At 52.2% G+C, this 21417-nt stretch overlaps 1 long non-coding RNA gene across 1 annotated transcript; it reads right to left on the bottom strand.

The window, feature by feature from the left end:
* Nucleotides 1-7272: 7272 nt before the first annotated feature.
* On the bottom strand, nt 7273-10812 carry LOC148003626 (uncharacterized). The gene is made up of 3 exons (XR_015629027.1): nt 10644-10812; nt 8614-8740; nt 7273-8167 (listed from the first exon to the last, which is right to left on the bottom strand). It is a non-coding gene; the product is annotated as an uncharacterized LOC148003626 (long non-coding RNA).
* Between the last annotated feature and the right edge of the window lie 10605 nt (nt 10813-21417).

Genomic DNA, 21417 nt, shown 5'->3' with positions numbered 1-21417 from the left:
GTGTGTGAGTGTGTGTGTCTGTGCATCTGTCTGTGTGTGTGTCTCTCTCTCTGTGTGTCTGTGTGTGTGTCTGTGTGTGTGTGTGTCTGTGTGTGTGTGTCTGTGTGTGAGTGTGAGTGTGTGTGTGTGTGTGTGTGTGTGTGTGTGTGTGTGTGTGTAGAGGAGGTCAAGAAGGAGCCCAGAGGGACAGTCCTGGAGCTAGGCTATTCAAGCTTCAGGGCCTGCAGAATCCCAACCCTAGGCTGTCTGCTTTTCTGGCTCCCATTCAATCCACTCCCCAGTAAGCTCTTCTGGGAAAGCTGGAGACCAACCCTGACCCCTGATCTCAGGGAGCTCATGGTCTGGCCGGGAGAAGGGCCACCCTGACTCAGGCAGTGTGGGTGTCAACCATCGGCCTGACTGGGTCTCTGTAGGGCAGGATCTGTCCAGATTCTGCAGAAGCCACAGGCCTTAGTTTCCCTGTTTGAAAAGTGGGGTTATCTCAGTGTACCTCAGGATGGACCATTCTCAGTGGTAGCTGGAGAAGTACCTGGTATCCTGCAGATGGGGCTGTCAGCGAGACAGAGAGAGGGCCCGGAAGTCTTTCCAGTGATGATCAATGGTTAGAGCACTTACCTGGTATGAGAGAAACCCTGGGTTTCATCCCTCAAACCAACCATTATAAAACAAGTTCTTTTAGGCTGGAGGGATGGCTTAGCAGCCAAGAGCACTGACTGCTTTTCCAGAGGACCTTGGGTTCAATTCCCAGCACCCACATGGCAGCTCACAACTGTCTGTAACCCTAGTCCCCAGAGGACCCAATACCCTCACACAGACACACATGCAGGCAAAATATCAATGCACATAAAATAAAAATAAATTTAAATAAATAAAATTATGGCCACCCCAGTCCCAGCTCTGCGTTTCTAATTCTTGAAAGGGGGATAGGAGGTGGGAGGCCAGAGAGGCTCAGGGAAAGGGATTCCCAAGGACTGCTTGTTTTTACTCCAAGGTAGACCTTCCTTTCTGGGTGGCACATCGCTGGGCTCTCCCTCCTCTCACTCCAGGAGCTGGAGCTGAGACCAAGGAGATATTGACAGACCCCCTTCCTGTGCAGAGCTGGATTCGTGGACACAAGATGCTGGCTTGCCTGACATTTTCAGATCACAGACAAAGGTGTTCAGGCTTACCTGTCCACCTTCATGTGAAACGGCTCCAGCTGAGGGCACCGAGCTGGGGATAATGGTATTGAAATGGCTTTTCTCACAGTTGGACCTCCTGCACACCTATCCTGTGTCCCTTCCTTGCCTTGGCTGCCGTGGTGACCTAGCGTGAGAGTCTGGGGCTGTGTTGCGAGCGAGGACCACCACAAGAAGTAGCACACTAGCTAGAACTGGCTACTCACTGAGAGTGACTGTCCTTCCTCAGGAGGGTGGCTTGCGTGGGTGGTGCGGTTGGTAAAGGATGCATGCGTCTCAGACACCAGAGGAGATTGACTTCTGACCCAGATTGGTGGAGCGGTATGGAATCTATCTTAATCAAGTTCACAGTGGAAGAGAGGAGATTCTCCCACCCCGGAGCCTTGGGAGACCCAGGCCTAGAAAGACAAAGCCTACGCTTCAGTCTGAGGGAAGACCTGTTCCCATCTTCAGGAAGCCCTGCTTTGAGGGAGATGCAAGCCCATCCTTAGACAGCCCAGTCTGAGGGAGACAAGAGTCATAACTCTTCAGGAAGCCCCACTCTGAGGGAGACACATAGTCATACCCACGTCTCCATGGTGATGAAGAAATGCCAAGTGTTCCCCACTTCCTCCTTTCCAGGCATTTCCCCTGCTCAGTCTTTTCCTCTTCTTTTCTGGAAGTTTCCATCCCTCAAAAGGAATTAAGTAGGGGCTTGGGCAGTTCCGGTCTCTGCCTTCTGCCCTCTGACTCCACACTGGCTCATGGAACCTGCCGTGATTTGAAGCTGAAGTGGGAGCTTCCAGGCAGAGAGGGACTGAGAACAGTGAGTCAGGATGAGCTGACCAGCCCTTTGTGGCTCTATCAGGAGTGACAGGCTGGCCCGGTGGAGAGAGAGCTTGGCTTCCGCTAACTCATGATCCCGATGCCCTCTCCCATGTGTCTTGGAGCTGTGCACATACATGCGGGAGAGCTTACGGCAGTCCATCCATCTGAACGCTCGTGTTTCGCCTCTTAGCTGACATGTGAGGCTCGATGAATCACAGGTCAGGATGAGAACTAGATGTGGTCCAGCTGTTTGGGGCAATGAGCCCAACCACTCCTGGGCAAGACATGGTGGCCTTCTTGCCTCTCCACTCTCTTTCCATCTCTCAGCCTCTCAGAAACACTCCCAGGAGAGAGCCTCTTCCCCGGGATCCAACCATGGATCATTGGTCCCCCCATGTAAGGACTTTTCTTTCCTCCCAAGGACACAGGTAGAGTCGAAGGTGTAGGTAGGGTGGGCCCCGAGAAGCTACTCACACCTATGCACATATGTATGCTGGGTCTGAGTGCTCATGGGTACAAACACCCCAGACAGTGGCTTCCTAAAGTTAGAGGCCATGTCTGAGGGCGGGAATTAAGAGTCTCGCATTATTTTTGTGGCTGCCTGAAGTAGAAACTGTTTCCTCTCGTCTGGCAGGAGCTCACTGAGTGCAGGCTGGCCTGTCTCCACCAGCGGACTGGAAGATCTAATGGAAACCAGGAAGGTACGGAGGCCCAAATGCACAAGTGCTTCCTCAGACATAGACCCCCCAGCTGGGGGTTCCCTCAGTACACAAGAACTGTGACTTATTTCTCAACCAAGCTAAATTAGACATAGCTTCCTGGCAGAGTGGAAGTTCCCTGAAGACAGACCTCCCTTTCTCTCCTTGCTTAGAAAGGCCTGTCTCCTGGGCCAGGCTGGATTCCCAGAGGGCAATCTCACCATTCCACCATTCCAGGACCCTCTGAGAGGACTGGCTGCACCTCATTTCTCAGGCTATTTCCAATGTAATCTTGGAGGCAGAGTCAGCCACAGGACCCTTGCTTGTCTCCAGTGCTTAGGGCAGTTGCAGGGAAGGCAGCAGTCTTGGCATGGCTAGAGACTCTGCCTCCTCAACCTCTCTTTCTTGTCCTGCATGCCTCTCAGTCAGGAGCCACGGCACGGTGGGGAATCCCCTTGACTCCTTCCTTCTCTGACGTCCATGTCTGGCTCCCATGTCCTTCTGGCCACCCACGCACACTGTGGCTCTAACGTGTAGGCAGAGTTTGGTCTCTGGGGAGGTGTGTCACAGATGTGGTGTCCTCTCCTCACAAGCCTGGAATGTAGAGGGGGAAAGTGAGCTCCCTGTGACAAGTGAAGTCACATAGCTCGAGGGAGCAGGCTGGCCTGGCTGTAGGTTTACACTGCCTTGCTTGCATCTGACTATGAACTGTCCGTGTGGGCAGACGCTCCAGCCCCCTATCCTGTCTGGCCTCGCTTCAGGTGCTTCAGTTTCCTGGGAAGAAGCCAGTGAGAACTCAAAGCCCCTAGAAGGCTACGTGTTAGATGCATGAGCTGTACGTGCCTGAGGCTGCCTGGAGAGGGGTGGGGTAGAGTGGTACATCAGTGTCTTGAAGCTGATCTCAAATGCCAGGATGAAGCTATTTTGTGGGTTTGGACTTAGGGTGAGGGGGCAGACAGTGGGCTTCTGTGGGCCATGCAAAGGGCAGCCTAGTCAACCAATAGGAGGATGTGGTGGGTGCTGCTAGGAAAGAGAGGTGCATGCATGCATGCATGTGCTTGTGCACACACAGACACAGACACACAGACACACACAGACACATACACACACAGACACATATACCACAGACACATACATACACACTGACACACACACAGAAGTGCATACATAGACACATACATCACAGACACACAGAGACACCCAGAGGCATACATTCACAGACACACACAGAGGCACACACCAGACACATACATACACAGACACACGGATGCATAGAGACACACAGAGACATAAATACACAGACACACGCAGACACATACAGACACAGACATACACAGACAGACACACACAGACAAGACACATAGATACACACAGACACATATACACACAGAGACACACACAGAGACATACACACAGAGACACACACATAGACACACAGACACACACAGACACACATACACGCAGAGACACACACACAGACATATACACATAGAAACACACAGAGACACACACACATACAGATACACACATACACATACACACACATACACACAGAGAGACACACACAAACAAGACACAGACACACACAGAGACAACACAGACACACACAGAGACACAGACATAGACACACACACAGACATAGACACACACACAGAGACACACACACAGAGACACAGACACACACACACACACACACACGGCTCTACTTCCACCCGTGTCACAGTACCCACTCCATAGGTGATGAGGCCCTGGGTCGGAGAGGCACTTTGCTTTTCCACGGCACTTTGTATCTAGTTTTCAGTCAATCCTATCAGACCTCTAAGCTACCACACCCGTGGAGTAGGAGCTCTTACCAGCGGTGTGGTTGAGAATTTCACTGCTCTCCGTGCCTCAGTTTCTCCATGTAATAAAGGGGAGGCCCTAAGAGGACTTGATGCATAGCCTTGTATGTTATGAGGAATGGCAGAGGTTTGTGAACCGGGGGCCTGGAATATTCACAGGAGAATGTGGGCCTCCAAGTCTTCTCCCCCATCCACCCCTCTTTATCTAGAGGGAAAGAGGGATTGAGAGTTGGGACCTGGCCAAATGGGCTAAGGTTTCCTGAGAATAGGAGACCAGCAAGGGGGACCAGGACCTTAGGGAGGAGAGGAATGTGTTTCCCACTGGTCCAACTCCTCCTGGGCCCCTGGTTACCTCCACACAGCCTGGATATGGGCTCCTGACACGTACTGGATGATAAGGGCTACTCAGCAGGCAGGACGTGGGCTACGTGAGGGGCCAGTGGAGGCGGCTGTCTGCCCAGCTCAAGGGCCAAGGCCAGGAGGCCGGGCCATGGGGTCCATTGTCTGCTCACCACCCCCTCTGGCGATCACAGGCTCAGGAGCAGTCAGCACCAGGCCCTTGGCAGAAGCTGGGTCTTGTTCCCCCCACGCAGGCACGTCCTGGCCCGCACGTCGCTGGGCCTCCAGCCATGTTGGTGCTGGCCGTTGCTCTGCCATTGGCCTCTAGGGGGCGCTGCTTGGGCACCTAGGAAATTTGTTGCATGGTGAGTTAGCCATGGGGACCGCATCTTGAGGATATTGGGGGCTAGCTTTTTGACATAGGGCAAACCAGGAAAGGGAAGAGCAAGGAGAGTAAAGGATAGTAGAGCAAGATGGTTCTTTGGTGTTTGCTGAAATGTCCGATTCCAGGTATAAATAGGTAGACAGAGGTGAGGGAGCCAGACCTGGCCCCCTCAGGTCTCAGTTTCCCTAGGTGAGTATACAGGAACTGGAGAATCCGCTCTAGGTGAATGTTCATTCTGCCTGGGCTCTGCCCCACTTGAGAGCAGTGGGCAAGATTGGACATGTTACAAAGCCGTGCTTTCCCTCTCTCCTCCATCAAAATTAGGTCATATTTGGGGTCTCTGTGGCCCCATGCCCTTGGAAGTCCTTGAGGGGTGCTTGACAGCTAGCTTAGTTCAGAGCCCCAAACCCAGGCCTCCTAGGGCCAGGACTGTGCCTCTGATCAACAGGTTAAAAATAACCCCCATGGGCTTTCTCTCCCTCCACAGGAATGGTGTTTGTGTTGGCATCCATGGGCCCTGTAGCCCTGCCAACTCCCACAGCATGTGACATTGTCAGGGGACTGGAGGTGTGAAGCAGAAGTCACCCGGAGAGGATCATGCTGCTGCCTGCTTCCAGGTGAGGGTACAGAGACTAGGTCAGGGATGCTGGCAGAGACACCCGGTCACTCCAAAGCTGCCCACGAGGCTGGGGACGCATGCTGGACAAAACAAAGCCCCTTTCACAATGACGAGGACATAAACTGTGTTGTACCTAGGTGTGGACCAGGCTCCCCTGGATCAGAGTTGGTCAGCCAGGACATTCCCAGCCCTCAGATCCCAGAACTGTAATCAGAGATCCACAGGACTGTAGAACCAGGAAATTTTGCACTTGAAGTCAGGGCATTCTTTTTCAAACCTCTGCCCAGGCAGGGAAAAAAAAACAAAACCCATCAGCCCCATTAGAGAATATTTGTAGTTTGTGTTGGATGTCAGGCTCAAAGCTGGCATACATACTTAGTCTTCTACGTGCCCACTGAGCTCAGTTCTCTGTCTCTGTCTCTGTCTGTCTTTGTCTCTCTCTTTTAAAAGGAAGTTAGGTGATTTGTCCAAAGTGGCTTTCAGACTCCATCCACATCAAGACAAACCCTGTGTGTGATCCCCCAGCCAGAACCCTGCTGGTTGAAGGTCTATGCTAAAGTGGCCTCAGGCCTGGACCACTGAGGCTGCTTCTTCACCCCACCCCCATCCCCCCACCACGACTTGGCCCACATCTTACTACATCTTTCTTCACAGCAAGTACCCTTTCCTGGGCAGTCGGAATTCTCCCTCAGGAACCAGAATTCTCCTGATTATATTGACATTAGTGAAAGACCACTTCTCCTTTCCACCAGAGATGTGACATCCCCACTGTCCCCACCCCCCACCTCCTGCCCTTACTCACTGTCTTGGTGCCTACACTCAGAATTGAATGTGAGGAGTATGTGGAGGAGTGATTCTATCTATCTCACTGACCTGCCTAACATGGCTTCAAAGTTACCCGAGCCTTCTCTTCCTCAGGCAACGTGAGCTCAGCTCCTTTTCTTCCTGGGCTTGTGTCTGCCCTCCACAGTGCCTCTGCCACCCTGCCTGGCCTCTGACAGCTCCTGCGAGCCAATGGGGACATGGTTGGAGGATGTAAGAATTGACAGCACCCACCTAGAAGAGTTGCTAAGTGGCTTTTCTGTCTCGCTTTGACTGTTGCCATCCCAGCAGGTCCTCCACTCCCCTACCCCATATTCCAAGGATGCCAACATAGGGTTTGAGATGTCTTTTGGGCCTCCAGGGGCTAGGGATGGTGTTCCAGGTAGGGAGTTATATCTCCTCTTCTACATGCACACCCCAGACCTCTCTGCTCCTCACCCTCCACTGGTATAATGATGGAGCACGCACAGAACAGGTATCCCTTGCCAGAGTCCTCACGTCAGTCAGGTGACTGCTGTTTCCAGTTAAGGGTCCCAGATTTAGAGGGCCGCTCTGCCTGGGGTCCACTAGAGGAAAGACTGTACCATTTAGTGTTTGGTTTATATAAGAAGTACGTCCTCACTCATGTGCTTGAATCCCAGAGGTCAGCACTCCTGGGGTAATGCAATGGCTAAGTGCGGGGAGGATCCCAGTCTGGTCTCTTATCGATTTGCTAGCTTTCCATTTCAAGGTCACCACCTTTCCCAGATGGCTTCAGGAGCTCCAGGCAGCAGCATGAAGGACAAAGAAAGGAGATCTCCCTTCCCTTATAGGAACTTTCAGGAAGTTGTACATACTTCTCTCTGTAGGAGGAATGGCAGGCCTCACTGACAAGGTGGTGGCTGCATCTGCATAAAGTCAGGCACTGCGCAGCCTCAGAGGTAACCTCAGCATGAGGACCAAACTGAAGTCTGCCCGAGAACCTAGAGATTGGTGATGCAGACAGTGACAGCCAATAGGGAACTGCTGTCTTGGAGGACTCACCTGCTTGGGACCAATGGGACACAGTGGAGGGTATAAAGGGCTTTCCCCAAGAATTAATAATTGAGCTTTCATTCTCACCTGCTCCCTGCTCCCGGAATCTCATCCAAACCACCTAATCCCCAACCCACAAGGGCAAGTATGGTCAGGGAGTCCAGGGTGCAAAGCAACACTTCTTATATCCCATTGAATAGAATTCAGTCATCCAGTCAAACCTAGCTGCAAGGGAAGCTGGAGGATTCAGTTTTGATCCTTTCTTCTTTCTCCTCCTCCTCTTCCTCTTCCTCCTCTTCTTCCTCCTCCTCCTCATTTTTCTTCTCCTTCTTTTTCAAGATTTATTTTTATTTTATGTATGTCAGTACACTGCCTCTCTCTCCAGCCCCACCAGAAGAGGGCAATAGATCCCATTACAGATGGCGGTGAGCCACCACGTGGTTGCTGGGAATTGAACTCAGGACCTGTGGAAGAGCAGACAGTGTTCTTAACCACTAAGCCATCTCTCCAGCCCATTGGTCTTCCTGGTTTCCTCCCTTCTCCAAGGCCTTAGTTTTCCTGAATTACTGCCAGAATTGTGAGTGGCAGCCATGTAAAGACAGGTACGTCTACCCTTGTCTCATGATAGACTGATAAATAAAACATACTATTAATAAACTGACCCTTTTACAGTTGGGCCAGTTGAACTCCAGAGAGGATGGGTAATTTTTCTCAGAGCACACAGCTGGGCTGGGAGTCCAGTACCTGTCCTCCTCTTTCATTGACGCTCAGTGTAGTGGTGGATGTGCTGGACCCTCACTGGGTTTGACAGGAAGAACTGGAATGGACTGAGCCCTAGGAGGGGGTGTGTCTGGAAGCAGAGGGCAGGCAGGGGTGTGGCCTTAGGCACAGGTGTCTTCTCAGCACTTACTCAGTGCATGGTCAGCGACACGTCTGAACAGGGCACTGACGGGTTTGGGGATTTCTGCCGGCGCCAGGAACTGGCCACTGTAGCCACATTCTCAGACGCCACGTTTCCCCAGATGAACGTCCGAGACCTAGTGATGAGGGAAGACAGACATACGGGACAGCTTGGCTCATTTCCCCTGTCTCCCTCCAAGCCACCCTGGTGGTGCTCACCGCCGTCTGTGTGTGTGTGTGTGTGTGTGTGTGTGTGTGTGTGTGTGTGTGTGTGGCCTTTGTCTTCACCTCATAAACTTGTAAGCAGGGTATCAAGTCCCTGCTAGGCTGCTTGGTGGGAAAGCAGAGAGTATGCAACAATTGAGAAGAGTCTAGACACTAGGCCTGAGGAAGCCTGTCTGGGCTATGTCTCCACCTCCGGGTAGGACTGTCCTTGCCTGCTGCTGACCCACGATATAAGGTCATTGCCCTGGCCTGATGTGGAGGAGCTCTGCGCGTAAGTGTGGTTACTGCAGCTTACATTACTGTGGTTAGTGATGTGGGTCTCAGCTCTTGGGTTTCTGGCCAAAGAGGAAGAGCTCAGGAGTTGTGTGAGTCACAGCTGGCAGACTACGGCGGGGTGTGATGGGGACAGTCCTGAGACGCAGATGTGACCTCTGCCCTCAGGAGTTCTGGGCAGATGTAGACAATGAACAGAAAGCACTGTGTGAGGCTAGAGCCCCCCTCCCCCAGGAAGACCTTTCTGGTTAACTGTGAAGAAATTACTCTGGGATTGATCTGCAGTTCTGGAAAGATGGGCTTCTTCATCTGTCCCATCCGGCCAGGTCTGAGAAGAAGCACCTGCAGATGCTGTGCCGGGGCACAGCCGAATGCTAATCTTCCACTAGAGTCTTTTATTCATTCAACAAGTGTGTCCGTTGCTCAGGGAAGGCTGACATCAAATAATCACACAAATAAAAAAACATTACAAACTAACGTGCCGGGAAGGAAACCCCAAGTTTCCTCACCAGGAACTTGAATTACCTGGGGTTGGACCAGATATTGAAGCTGACCTCCTGCCTAGCTGGACTCTCTCTCTCTCTGTCTCTGTCTCTGTCTCTCTCTCTCTCTCTCTCTCTCTCTCTCTCTCTCTGTCTGTCTCTCTCCCCCTCTCTCTCCCCCTTTCTCTCTCTCTGTCTTTCTGTCTCTGTCTCTGTCTCTGTCTCTGTCTCTCTCTCTCTCCCCCCTTTCTCTCTCTCTCTGTCTCTCTGTCTCTCTCTCTGTCTCTCTCTCTCTCTGTCACACACACACACACACACATACCACTCACAACCCATACACACACAGACTCATATAACTCACACACATACACACACTCTCACACACGCTCACTCACACATGCATACACACACACACACACACACACACACACACACACACACGACTGTCAGGAAAAGTTAACCATTTAAGTGACAACTCTAACACCATGCACAGATGGTCCTTGCAGAAGTTTCCTGCTGTGTGAAGCTTGTGCTGTATCTGTACGGCCAAGGCCCTGCCTTAGGCCCGGCATAAGGAGATTCCTGGGGTTCAGGAGTACTCAGAATGCCATCAGGGCTCTTCTGTTTACCCCCAATTTAGGATGCTGGAGTTGAGGCACGAGGGCTTATGGGTGGTCCAGGAAAGCTCCAGGGCTGAATAGGGATGGCTCTGGAAGGGGCCTCAGCATGATGGTGTCGGTCCAACTATAGGGCAGTGGGGAGACTGGAGATACAGAGGGCAGGGCAGATTTTGGGGAGCAAACAGTCCTGTGCTGTGTCTGCTTGGGGCCCGCTTTCAGGCCAGCACTCTTTGAACTTGGATGGGCATGCAGGTTAATGGCGGGTTTTCTGTCCCACCCTTAGTCACATCATATGACCCTCTGCGGATCGAGAGCTGAGAGCTTCCTCCCCACCGGCCCTTCCCCGGCACTGGCTCCACATCTCCAGGAGTAGCAGCATCGGAGTCTACTGAGCAGAGCCGATCTCCCTCTGCCTGGCTTTCGGAAACTGAGGTCCCTACCTCCTGCGGCTGGACTCATCTCCAAGCTTCAGTGTCTCTCTCCCGTCCTGTTCATCAGCCTGGCTCTCGCTACCCTCACCTCAGAGCAGGCAGGGTCTCAATAGGGTGAGCTGCTCAGGGGGCATCTCCACTCTTGCCAGGCAATCATCTCTCTTGCAGCCCCTCCCCTGCTGCCGACTGTTCTTCAGGGAGAAGGCTCGCTGGCAGGGTGGCAGGCTGCCCACCAATGGGGGCCATGCCAAGTGTGATGTGATGTGTGCTGATCCCTCTCCATGCCTTGCCGAAGACCAGGGCTGATGCACCCGCAGGCTGGGGAGCCTGGGCTGTTCTCTCATCATCACCCTGGGGGGGAGGATGTCACAGTGAATAGAGGGCTCCCTTGTGTTATAGGTGGAAAGGCCATTCCGAAAGTCTCTCCTAGACCCCTTATGTCTGGTCTTGTGCCCCCAGTTTATGGGGGCTCTGAGCACTATTCAGGGTGTCATATTAGTTGTAACCCCAGTGGGAATGGAGGGGCCGTGAGTGGCAGAACCTCCCACCCCAGCATACTAAAGATATTTTCCTGTATCCCCTGCCTAACTCTGTCTTGAAGTCTCAGGCTCCAGGAGAGAGCGTGAGGGGTTTGAGGGACAGAAGGAGAAACGGGCAGTGTTAAGCACAGCACCAGTACAGTTTGAAGAGTTCCTTTCTGTTCCCCTTCTGACAGGCCTGTCTGTGACGGGCTGTGCCAGGCAAGAGGAAGGCTGAGGACCTGGGGTAGCCCATCATTCTCAGATATAATAAATTCTTGAGATTATCATGCATTGAGGAGAGGAGAGGTTTGGGAAGGATCTTGGGCTCTGCATGCTGCAAGGGTCCCCCAAAGTGTTAACATCAGTGGTCAAGGACGACACCGTATTAAGGACAGATATCAGGTTGCGGAGGTGGGCAATCTCAGGTTCTCCTTCTGGCTTCTCTGTCCGCTCCAAGGTGACTCTGGGTATGTCGTGATGCCTCCTCACCTTGTCATCTGTGGCAATGGGTCATCAATATTCCCCTGGAAGACCAGACTGGGCCATCACAGCTAACGACAGCATCAGTCTGTGTATGGTGACACAGCTGAAATACCCAATCTCAGGAGGCAGAATGAAAAGGCTCTTGAGTTTCAGGTCAGCCTGGGATATACAACGAGACCCTTTCAAACAAATAGACATACATACATACATACATACATACATACATACATACACACACACACACATACACACACACACACACACACACACACACACACACACACACACACACATGCACAAACTGTTCAGTATCTGGCCTGGCTCATGAAAGAAGCCAACAGTAATGGCCATCCTTGGGTTATAGCTTGCTCTTTTGCTTCCCCAGTAGACTGAAGCTCATGGTCCTCCCGTGGCTGGAAGACCCTGATGAGGTGAGGGTGGTGATTCTGAAACAGGACATAAAAGTCGTGTCAGGAGATGCTCCAAGGAAGCTGCTGATGCTGGCGACAGGAAGTCCCGGAGATATCCCCGATTCCCCAACACGGGGACTCTGGCTTTAAAAATAATAACCGAAACCAGATGCACAGCATGACGTGCCAGATACCATACTGAGGCCGTTAATCAGCTCAACTCTCGAAGGGGAATGCTGGTGGTGGGGACTGGGAACTGTCTTGTGGGTGGTGGGAACTGAACCCGGATCCTTTGGAAGAGCAGCTGGTGCTTTTAACCACCTCTCCAACCCAGTTCCCAGTAGACGTCAGCCACAGTGGTTCACGTCTGTAATCCCAGTTCTTGGGAGGTGGGACCAGTGATTCAGGTTTACAAATGGGAGATTTGAGACCAAGTCTCAGAAAAGAAAAAAAAAAAAAAAGCGGATTGGTTACTTTACTTTATGGCTGGAGACATTGAGGTACAGAAAACCTGAGGCTTCTTGGGGTCACACACTAGGGGCTGGGCTTGAATCCAGGCAGTTTGGCACATCATTGCCTGTAGCATGAGGCTCCCCGGGAAGAAAGATGAACTTTCCTCTGTGGGTGTTCAGGGACTGGCTGGCTGGGCTGGGCTTTGGTGTTCTGGTGGGAGGAGGTAAGTCCCAAAGAACCCTCTCCCTCTACCCACTCCTGCCCACCCTTCCCTGGGCTCCTTTGCCTTCCATGGCTGCCAGTTGCTCTCTGTAACCCACACTCCTATTTTCCTTGGGGTTAAGTTTTGCTTTCTCCAACTGTGAGCATCTGGACCCCCGCCCCAAGCCCCAGGAGTGGTCCCTGGGCTCTGTGTGCCCAGGCTGCCTCAGGCTTCAGACCAGAGAGAGCCATGAAGCTTCAGTCCAAGGCCCAAGGTCTAGCTGCTCTTCCCTCCATCCAGGGTGGTGGACACTGGGCACCTGCCCCCTCAAGTGCTATTTATGACCTGGTAAATCACTCAGTCAACCCCTCAGGCTTAATGAGGGCCAGAGCCCGCCACTGTATCCCAATTAACCACAGCATCTGTTTCCTTTTAACAGAAACAGCATGGTTGGTTATGGAGAGCCCAGAGTAGGGTGTTGTGAGGTGGGCTCAGGGGGTGGTTTTCTTCTCTGGAAAATGACTTACCACCCACACTGACCTCTGCAGTGCTCAGAGTACAGCTCCCCCAACCTCACAAGGAACAGCAGATCTCCACAAACACACGGTTATATATTCCTTCTCATTAGCTAGCTGCTGCAGCAGGCTAGATTGGGGAATTTTTTTTGGGGGGGTGTGTGACTCAGAGGGATTGGGTATACCCCATTGTATGCTGGCTTCCTGGAGATTTGGTAGCCTGGTATGAATGTCAGCAAAGGTGTCCAGGTACGGGAAGGGGCAGGAGGTGAGGATGGGAAAAGGGAAACCATCAGTTGGTGAGGTCACACTCGAGCAATCCCAGGGCTCATACGCTGATCCTTGGGCTTAGCGGGCACTTACCCACAGCCTTGCACTGATTGGTGAGTAAGTTGTGTGGTGATGGGAGGGAGGGCCGAGAGGTGAGAGTTCTTCCTGGAAAAGGTTCAAGGAATAAAGGAAAGAAGTCCCCCAAGCCTATGGACCATATGGGAGTCAGCTCTTCCTCAGGGAGATCCCCGAGGTCAGGACGCTGGCGACTGTGAGAGTAAGTATGGATTCTGGAGTGCTGCTGGGTTGGAGTGATGCTGCTGGGTTGGAGTGAGCCAGAGTTGCTGGGAGATTGGACTCCTGAGGAATGCAAGGGGTGAAGGAATCTGCAAGGTGGTGACAGTGTTGGGTACTGCCTCAGGAGGACACGGCTGGATGAACCCCAGTCTGCCTTGCTGAGAGTACCTCCCTCCATAGTACCCTTAAACAGCAGGTATGCATGCTGTCACCACCCACTTCTGTACGTGTGGCAGGTGTCACTAGCGGATCGTGGAGTTCTATCCTCGGTCTAGAACCGTGATTCTCAACCTGTGAGTCACGACCCTTTGCGTGTGGGGGGTGTCGAATGACTCTTTCACATGGGTCACACATCCGATATTCTGTACATCAGATATTTACGTTATGATTCATAACCGTTGCAAAAATTACAGTTATGAAGTAGCAATAAAAGAAAATGTTATGGTTGGGGTCACCGCGACGAGAGGAACTGGGTTAAAAGGTCGCAGCGTTAGGGATGTTGAGAAACACCGGTCTAGGAGGAGGCTCTCACTTCTCGTTTTTTGGGTTCAGGCTATCACGATGAGCCGATTAGAACCGACAGATGAATTTTCCGTTTAGACTGGATTCAGACACCTTTAGGGTCTAAGGAGACTCCCAGGAGAGAACCCATTTGAGGGGAGTTGTCTAAGTGGCATCAGCAGAGGAACCAGGTAGGCTTCAGGGTCAGAAGGCAGAGATGACACTCGATGTCTGAGCTCGGTTTCTATCACTGGATTTTCTGTGGTCTAACTTTTTGGGGCATACATTCCTCCGAGCAAGGGAAAGGGCCAGGGGTAAAGAGTGACTCACAATATCACGTGGCAGAGAACAGAATACCACATAGTTGTCTCGGTGCGGGGTTCATCAAGATCTTGAACTTGAAGTGGTCTGTAGGGTGATATGGAGGTCTTTAGGCAGACTGGAGTCTGAGCTTCCTGGCACAGCTCTCAAAGGCGCCCCACAGAGAGCCATCAGGGAAGGCGATGCTTCTTCTGAGACCACAAGGTTGCAGAGTCTTACTACAGTGCCTCCAGTGATGAGCTGTGTGCTCGAGGCCTTTTTGGGGGCCCACATGAGGGGACAGATGCTGGGCCTCTGTTCTCATTTCCCCTCCCTACCAACACTCATGTGCATTCACACACACACACACACACACACACACACACACACACACACACGTTCACAACCCGCCCCACCCCCATCTTTCCCCAGAAAGCAGCCAGAGCACTGCTTTCCAGTCTCCTGTGAGCTGTGAGTGCATCTGATTGGCTGAGCTGGAGTTACTTGTGAATTCAAGCTGGGAGGAGCCTAGATGCCCAAGTTTGAGCTGCCTGTCATGGCTGAAGTCAATGAGCCAAGATAAGGTTGACCACCTGACCAGAAGGGGTAGGAGTAAATTTTAAACCAATGAATAGCCTGTGTTTCTACTATATATATATTCCTCTGTCTGTCTCTCATCTCTATCATCTATCTATCATCCATCCATCTATCATCTATCTATCATGTATCTATCCTCTATCTACCTATCATCTATCTACCATCTATCTATCTATCTATCTATCTATCTATCTATCTATCTATCTATCTATCTATCTATCCACCCACCCATCTATCCATCTATATTTATCTATCTGTATATACCTCTATATTTTCCCTATATCTGCTGACTGGAGATGAGATGTAGGATAGTTTTTTCTGTTTGTTTTGTTTTGAGACAGGCTTTCTCTTTGAAGCAGTGGCTGTTGTACAATACTCTGTGTGGATCAGACCTTGAGCTTACAGAGACCCTCCTGCCTCTATCTCCCCAGTGCTGGGACTAAAGCATGTGCCACCACACTTGTCATAAAGTAGTTTTTTTAGGATGTTAGCCAGCCACCTTTAGAGCTGTCAGTGATTCTCAGAATAAAGTGCAACTTTATTCAATTCAACACTCACTGCCACTTGTGACAGGGGACATTAGCTTCTGTTTTCAGGTTACAGCTTTTGTTTTTTCCTCTGCCTGCCACCCAGGAAGGTTGGTGGTTGGGTGGGGTGGGGACAGATTTCGAGAACAGTCTATGCTGCTGGCCACCACATATGGCTCCTTAAGCATTCCCAAGAAGCCAGGCAAGGGCAAGATACTCTCAGAGGAGTGGAAGGGCGTAGAAGACAGCCCTCGTCCCTCTTTACCGCTTGCTACTGTGCCGTTTCAGCATCTCTGGGATGACGACGGCCTATCGGTGTTCACACTGTGCTTGGTTCTCAGTGACTTTGGCACCAGGAGACAGCACTGGGTGGGAACTCTCCTGGCCCTGTTTAGTTATGGTTGGTGGGACTTCGCAGGACATGGGACCAGTACAGGTTGCTTCCCAGGGTTGAATGGTGCTGGCTGCACTCATCTTTGAGAACTGTCACGAACATCTCCCAGTACTGGGTTGGGTGTTGGTAGCACTGGGAAGAATGTAGTAGAGGTATTTACTAGCTCCCTGTCTAAAGAGAGGTGAGGAAAAAAAAGTCCAGGTATGCAGTCCACGCCTTTAACCCTAGCACTGCGGTAGAGGGTTGCGAGAGGTGAATCTTTAGAGGGTGCTAGTCTAAACAGTGAGTTCGGGGTTCAACGAGAGGAGAGATCCTGTCTTGTCTCAAAACATGGATCAAGCAATAGGAGAAGACCCTAGGGTCGGTCTCTCACCTCCACACATGCATACACGAGGCAGCATATCTGAACATACATGTGCGCACATGTACACACACACACACACACACACACACACACAACATATACACTGAGAGACGAAGAAGGGGCATCATAAAGGGCCAGCCAAAGTCAAGATTTCATTAGACCCAGAGTCAGTCTCCTCTAGAGGCCGGGCTGGGGTGGTCCTGTGTCCAGCTCTGGGTCTAGTCAGTTCTGCAGCTCGCTCACTTTTGCAGGTGATCCGATGAGGTTGGCTGTCATGCTTGCATAGGCTACTTGGAATGACTTATGGCCAAGGAAGGACTTGGGGGTGCCATGGGGCTGCTGTCCAGGCAAAGAGACTACAGGGAAGCGACCGTCCTCACACTGGTAGCAGCAGGAGAAACTAGCCTATGTGGGTAGAACAGTCCCGCTGTCCTGCCCTGGGACCCCAGGCAACAGGGCCTTGTGGCCAGGAGCAGTTGCTGTCCCCCAGATTCCCTCTGTCAGCCTGTGTCCTGCTTTTCCCCTAAGGCAGAGCAGCCAGCTCCTCCCTGTGTCTTGCTCCAGCCGATGCCCAATGCCAGTCCTTTTCAGCTTGGGCGGTGGGGGGACCCGGGTGGGGTCATGACAGGACACCAGTGCCTGAGGGTGAGAATGGAGGAGGCCCAGCTGTCAGCTGGAACCCATCAGAGGCCAAACCAAGCCCTGGCAGCTGGTAGGAAGGGGAGGGCAGGCTAATAAGAAAGGTGCCCCTTGAGCACTGTGCTTCTTCAGCCTGTCTTAACCCTTCCTGTGCCAACCCGAGGCGTGGCCTGACATTTTCCCATAGAGGCAAGTAGCTTCTACTTATCAATCCCAGTTGGTCAGGGTGCGGTGGGTCTGACTAATGGAGAGATTATGGCCCTGCCTCAGGGAACCCTAACCAGAGATGAGAGGAAAGCTGCCTCAAACTAGAAAGGAGGGTCACACAGCTCTGTCTTAATAGCGATCCTACTCTGTTGGGGGAAAATATTGCTCATCCAGCCTGGAGAAGTTTCTATCTGCCCCGAGGAATATCCAGCCTGAGAGAGCACCCCCTGTCCTCCAGGGGCCCCAGTCTAAGGGGCGTGTCCAGAGAGGCTCTGGATCAGAGATACAAGAGGTTCTGTGTCATTGTTAAATTGAGAAACCAGCCTCATGCCACCTCTGTGCGATGCTTTGCAGAGTCAAGAACTAGAGCCCAGAAGAAGGATGTTGATCTATGAACCGTAGGAAGTGTGTCTCTGCTGCCCCAGGGTGCTGTCACTAGGGAACCATTTTACCCTGGATGCCTTTCTCTGCTGCCTGCTTCCCTGAGAGCCTTGCAGCTCCCAAGCCCTCAGCGAGTGGCTTATTTTCAACGGCTCTCTCTCCAACTCCTTCTTTGGTGTCCACAAAACTTATGTAACTCATGCCTTTCAATGGACAATGTGGCCTGGTGAGCAAACGCACAAATGAGACATATCTACGTGCAGTCGGCCCTTCTTCAGCTGCCTGGTTTAGATGGCCCTGATTTATTTTCCACAATTAGTGGCTGGCCTTCTCCCAACTTCTCAGTCCTCCTCAACTGGCCTGCTGTTGGCTGCCACATGGCCTGGGAGGCGGGGAGCTGCCTGCTGGTCCCCTTTCTCCAGTGCTGCATGGTCCTAGAGTTCAGAACGCCGGGTTATAAGCTGTGTGTGCACGTGTGTGCGTGTGTGCGTGCGTGCGTGCGTGCGTGCGTGCGTGCGTGCGAGTGTGTGTGTGTGTGTGTGTGTGTGTGTGTGTGTGCGTGTGCTGATATCAAACTACCTCTGGGGGAACATCTGGGCTCAGGCCCAGAAAAATGGCCCAGAGTTACGCTGCCACTTCTGAGAGTCTCTACTATGCTCTTTGGCTTCAAACCCATGACCTTCACTTTCTTCATTCATGAAGCCCAAGTCCTGGGAGCCCCTTGCCCCCAAAGCTTACCATTTGTGACTATTTTCTCTGTCCACTCCGCCCTGGGTTCTCCAGACACCATGCCCTGGCAGTGGGCAGAGTAGTCTCTAAACTGCCAATCTGATTAGCAGGGTTTTCCAGGTAGTCCCGTGCTGCTGGCCAAAGGGCAGCTTTTCCCATCTCCTACACTAGAATGGCACTCCCATGTCTGATGATACCTGTAGGCAGGCAGGCAGGCGGAGTCCTTTGAGCACATCTCCCTGGGATCCTCTGAGCTAGTCATAGGCCCTTGTCCATGCGGGAGCACTGACACCAGAATGAATGCTGCAACAGCCAACCATGTTGACTGAGATCTTACTTGGAGCCAGGGCCCCGGGCTGGGGATGACAGAGACAGACAAGCAGGTGCGCTACAGTTTTTGGTGGCACCCGGGAACACGCACGTGACTGCCATGGTTAGTTGACCAGATTTCCCTTCACAAGGGACATGGCTTCTGTCCCTGTCTTGATTTTTCCATTCTCAGAGTGAGACACTAACAGTCCTGTAGCCATCGGGCGGCAATAAGGGATTACATGAGTCAGTGAACGTAAAGTGTTTAGAGCTCGGGTGTGGTCGTGACAACTTTCTTTGCATGAACACAGTGCCAGGAACTGCTGTGGTATTTGTTTTCGACAGAGTTCGCCCAGGGAAGGAAAAGATTACTTTTGACTGTGCTAGGGAATGAGGCCTCAGAGGAGAGACGCTACCGTGGTCTGATCTTGAAAGATGGTGGTACGTTCTAGAAGTAGGAGTGGGGGAAGGGAGGAGGGAAGCACACAAGCAAAGGCCCTGGGGGGAAGAAGCCATGCTGTGTGAACTCCACCAGGCCTATGTGTGAGGGAAATAAAGCAAGGAAGTGTGTTCAAGTTGAATGAACGTGAAAATGCAGGGAGAGGGGTTGGGGATTTAGCTCAGCGGTAGAGCACTTGCCTAGCAAGCGCAAGGCCCTGGGTTTGGTCCCCAGCTCCGGAAAAAAAAAGAAAAGGAAAAAAAAAGAAAATGCAGGAAGAGTGTCCGGCAGGAGATGAAGCTGGTGTGTTAGCTTAGTTTCTCTCCACAGCAGCATCAATGGCCAGGGTAGCCAGGAGCCTTCCGTCGGTGTCGGTTATAAAAGTGTTTGCACCGACATCACCAGCAGCTATCCTGGATCTTCTGGGCATCATTGATGTAGACAGCACTGTGAGAAGACGACAGGTCACTGGCTCTGGCTACCCTGAGACTTGAAACAACTTCTCGAGCTCCATCTTTGACTCCCTTCTCCTGCCTTGTGTCTTCAGTTTCATTTTAAGGCACCTTGAAATTGCCTGTGTGCGGGGCTCAGGAGGTGTAAACAAGGCATCGGAATCAGCCCTGTGCCTGCTCTGCTGCACTTCCTGTCCACTGTGGGCGGCGTCACCCAGCCAGCCCCATATACACTAGGCATCTGACCTCTGCTTTCAGGCACTGAGAGCACTGGAGCCTCAGGTGGGAGGTGACTGAGTCGTGACAGAGGCTGGTGGGTTGGTGTGTGTAGGGGGAGATCCCATGGCCCCCACTTGACGCTTGCCTCCTGGCCTCTCCTGGGTCTTGCTGGTGGAGCCCATTCTAAGCAGCTGTGCTTTCCTCTCCTGCCTGGCTCCTCCCTGACTCTGGATCCTCCATGCTAGAATCGGCCTTCTTTCTCGAATGCTCATGGGATTCCCCAGTAGCCCCGGTGAGGGACAAATAGAGAGTCTTTGGGGTTGGGGATTTAGCTCGGTGATAGAGCGCTTGCCTAGCAAGCGCAAGGCCCTGGGTTCAGTCCCCAGCTCCGAAAAAAAAAAAGAAAAAGAAAAAAGAAAAAAAAAATAGAGAGTCTTTGAAGCTTACCCTCAGTTCTCAGCAGACTGTGATGTCCAGCCCAAGGGAGCATCTGTTGGTTCTGTCTGCCAAGGGCCCCCTTCTTCAGGGGGAACTCAGAAGCCCTGGGGGAGCCAGCATGAACTCATCCAAAACGTTCCATCTCCATGTAACCAGAGCGCGACCCAGCAAAGCATTGCTTAGTGAGGAGGGCTGGGAGGCAGGATCCAGGAAGGGAGGACTCCTTTCGACCGGTGAGGAGGATGAGTGAGGGTAGATCACTCATAGTGCAGACCTGCATGGTACGAGCACCCAGCAAACATCCGGAAGGCTCCGGGAACTCTTTCAAAGGTTTTGAAAGCAAGGATTGGACGGCATCCGATTTGTGTTTTGGAAAAAACCTTCTGGCTCAGGTGGAGAGCAGGTTGGGAAGAAGCCTGGGCTGCCTCAGGGCCACCCAGAACAGGGAGGAACCTTGCAAGCCAGCATGGCAGCCCTGCTGGTTTGTGGGGCCCAGTGGGGTGTGTGTGTGTGTGTTTCAAGTCCGCAGAGGAGACTCAGGGGAATGGCTGGTCTTTCTTGCCTAAGTTCAGGTGCCATAGCCACATGGGGCGACCCTGCTGTCTGGGGAGGAGAGGGACCTCATGCTCGGGCTATGACCATGTGGGGTGGCCCTGCTCTCTGGGGAGGAGAGGGACCTAATGCTTGTGGCTGCTGAAAGCAGACGGAGAGGCTTCATAGGCCCAGGGAAGAGACAGTTTCTTGAGTAGGGACTGCTAATTTATGTTCCCTTGCACCCTTCTGTTCCCACCAGGTACATGTATGTGTGTGTGTGTGTGTGTGTGTGTGTGTGTGAGTGTGTGTGTGTGTGTGTGTGTGTGTGTGCATACACGCCCTTCCCTCACATGTATGTTCATGGGCTGTTCATTTGTCCTTTTTTCTTCTTGAAACACGGCTTAATGTAGTCCAGGCTGGCCTCCAAACTCATTGTATAGCTAAGGACAACCTTGCATTTCTCATGTGGTGATTGCAGGTGTCTGTCACCCTGCCCAGTATCTGCTTGACTGGGGATTGAACTCAAGGCTTTGTGCATGCTAATGGAGTATCCTACTGGACAGCAGAGCTCCGTCACCAGCCCTCATTTGCCCTTTAAGACT

This window comes from Rattus norvegicus, chromosome 9 (assembly GCF_021556685.1).
Source record: "Rattus norvegicus strain SHRSP/BbbUtx chromosome 9, alternate assembly SHRSP_T2T, whole genome shotgun sequence".
In the NCBI taxonomy this organism is placed as follows: Eukaryota; Metazoa; Chordata; class Mammalia; order Rodentia; family Muridae; genus Rattus; species Rattus norvegicus.
Note: the sequence above shows the minus strand (reverse complement) of the source record. Positions and strands in the feature narration are given on the sequence as shown.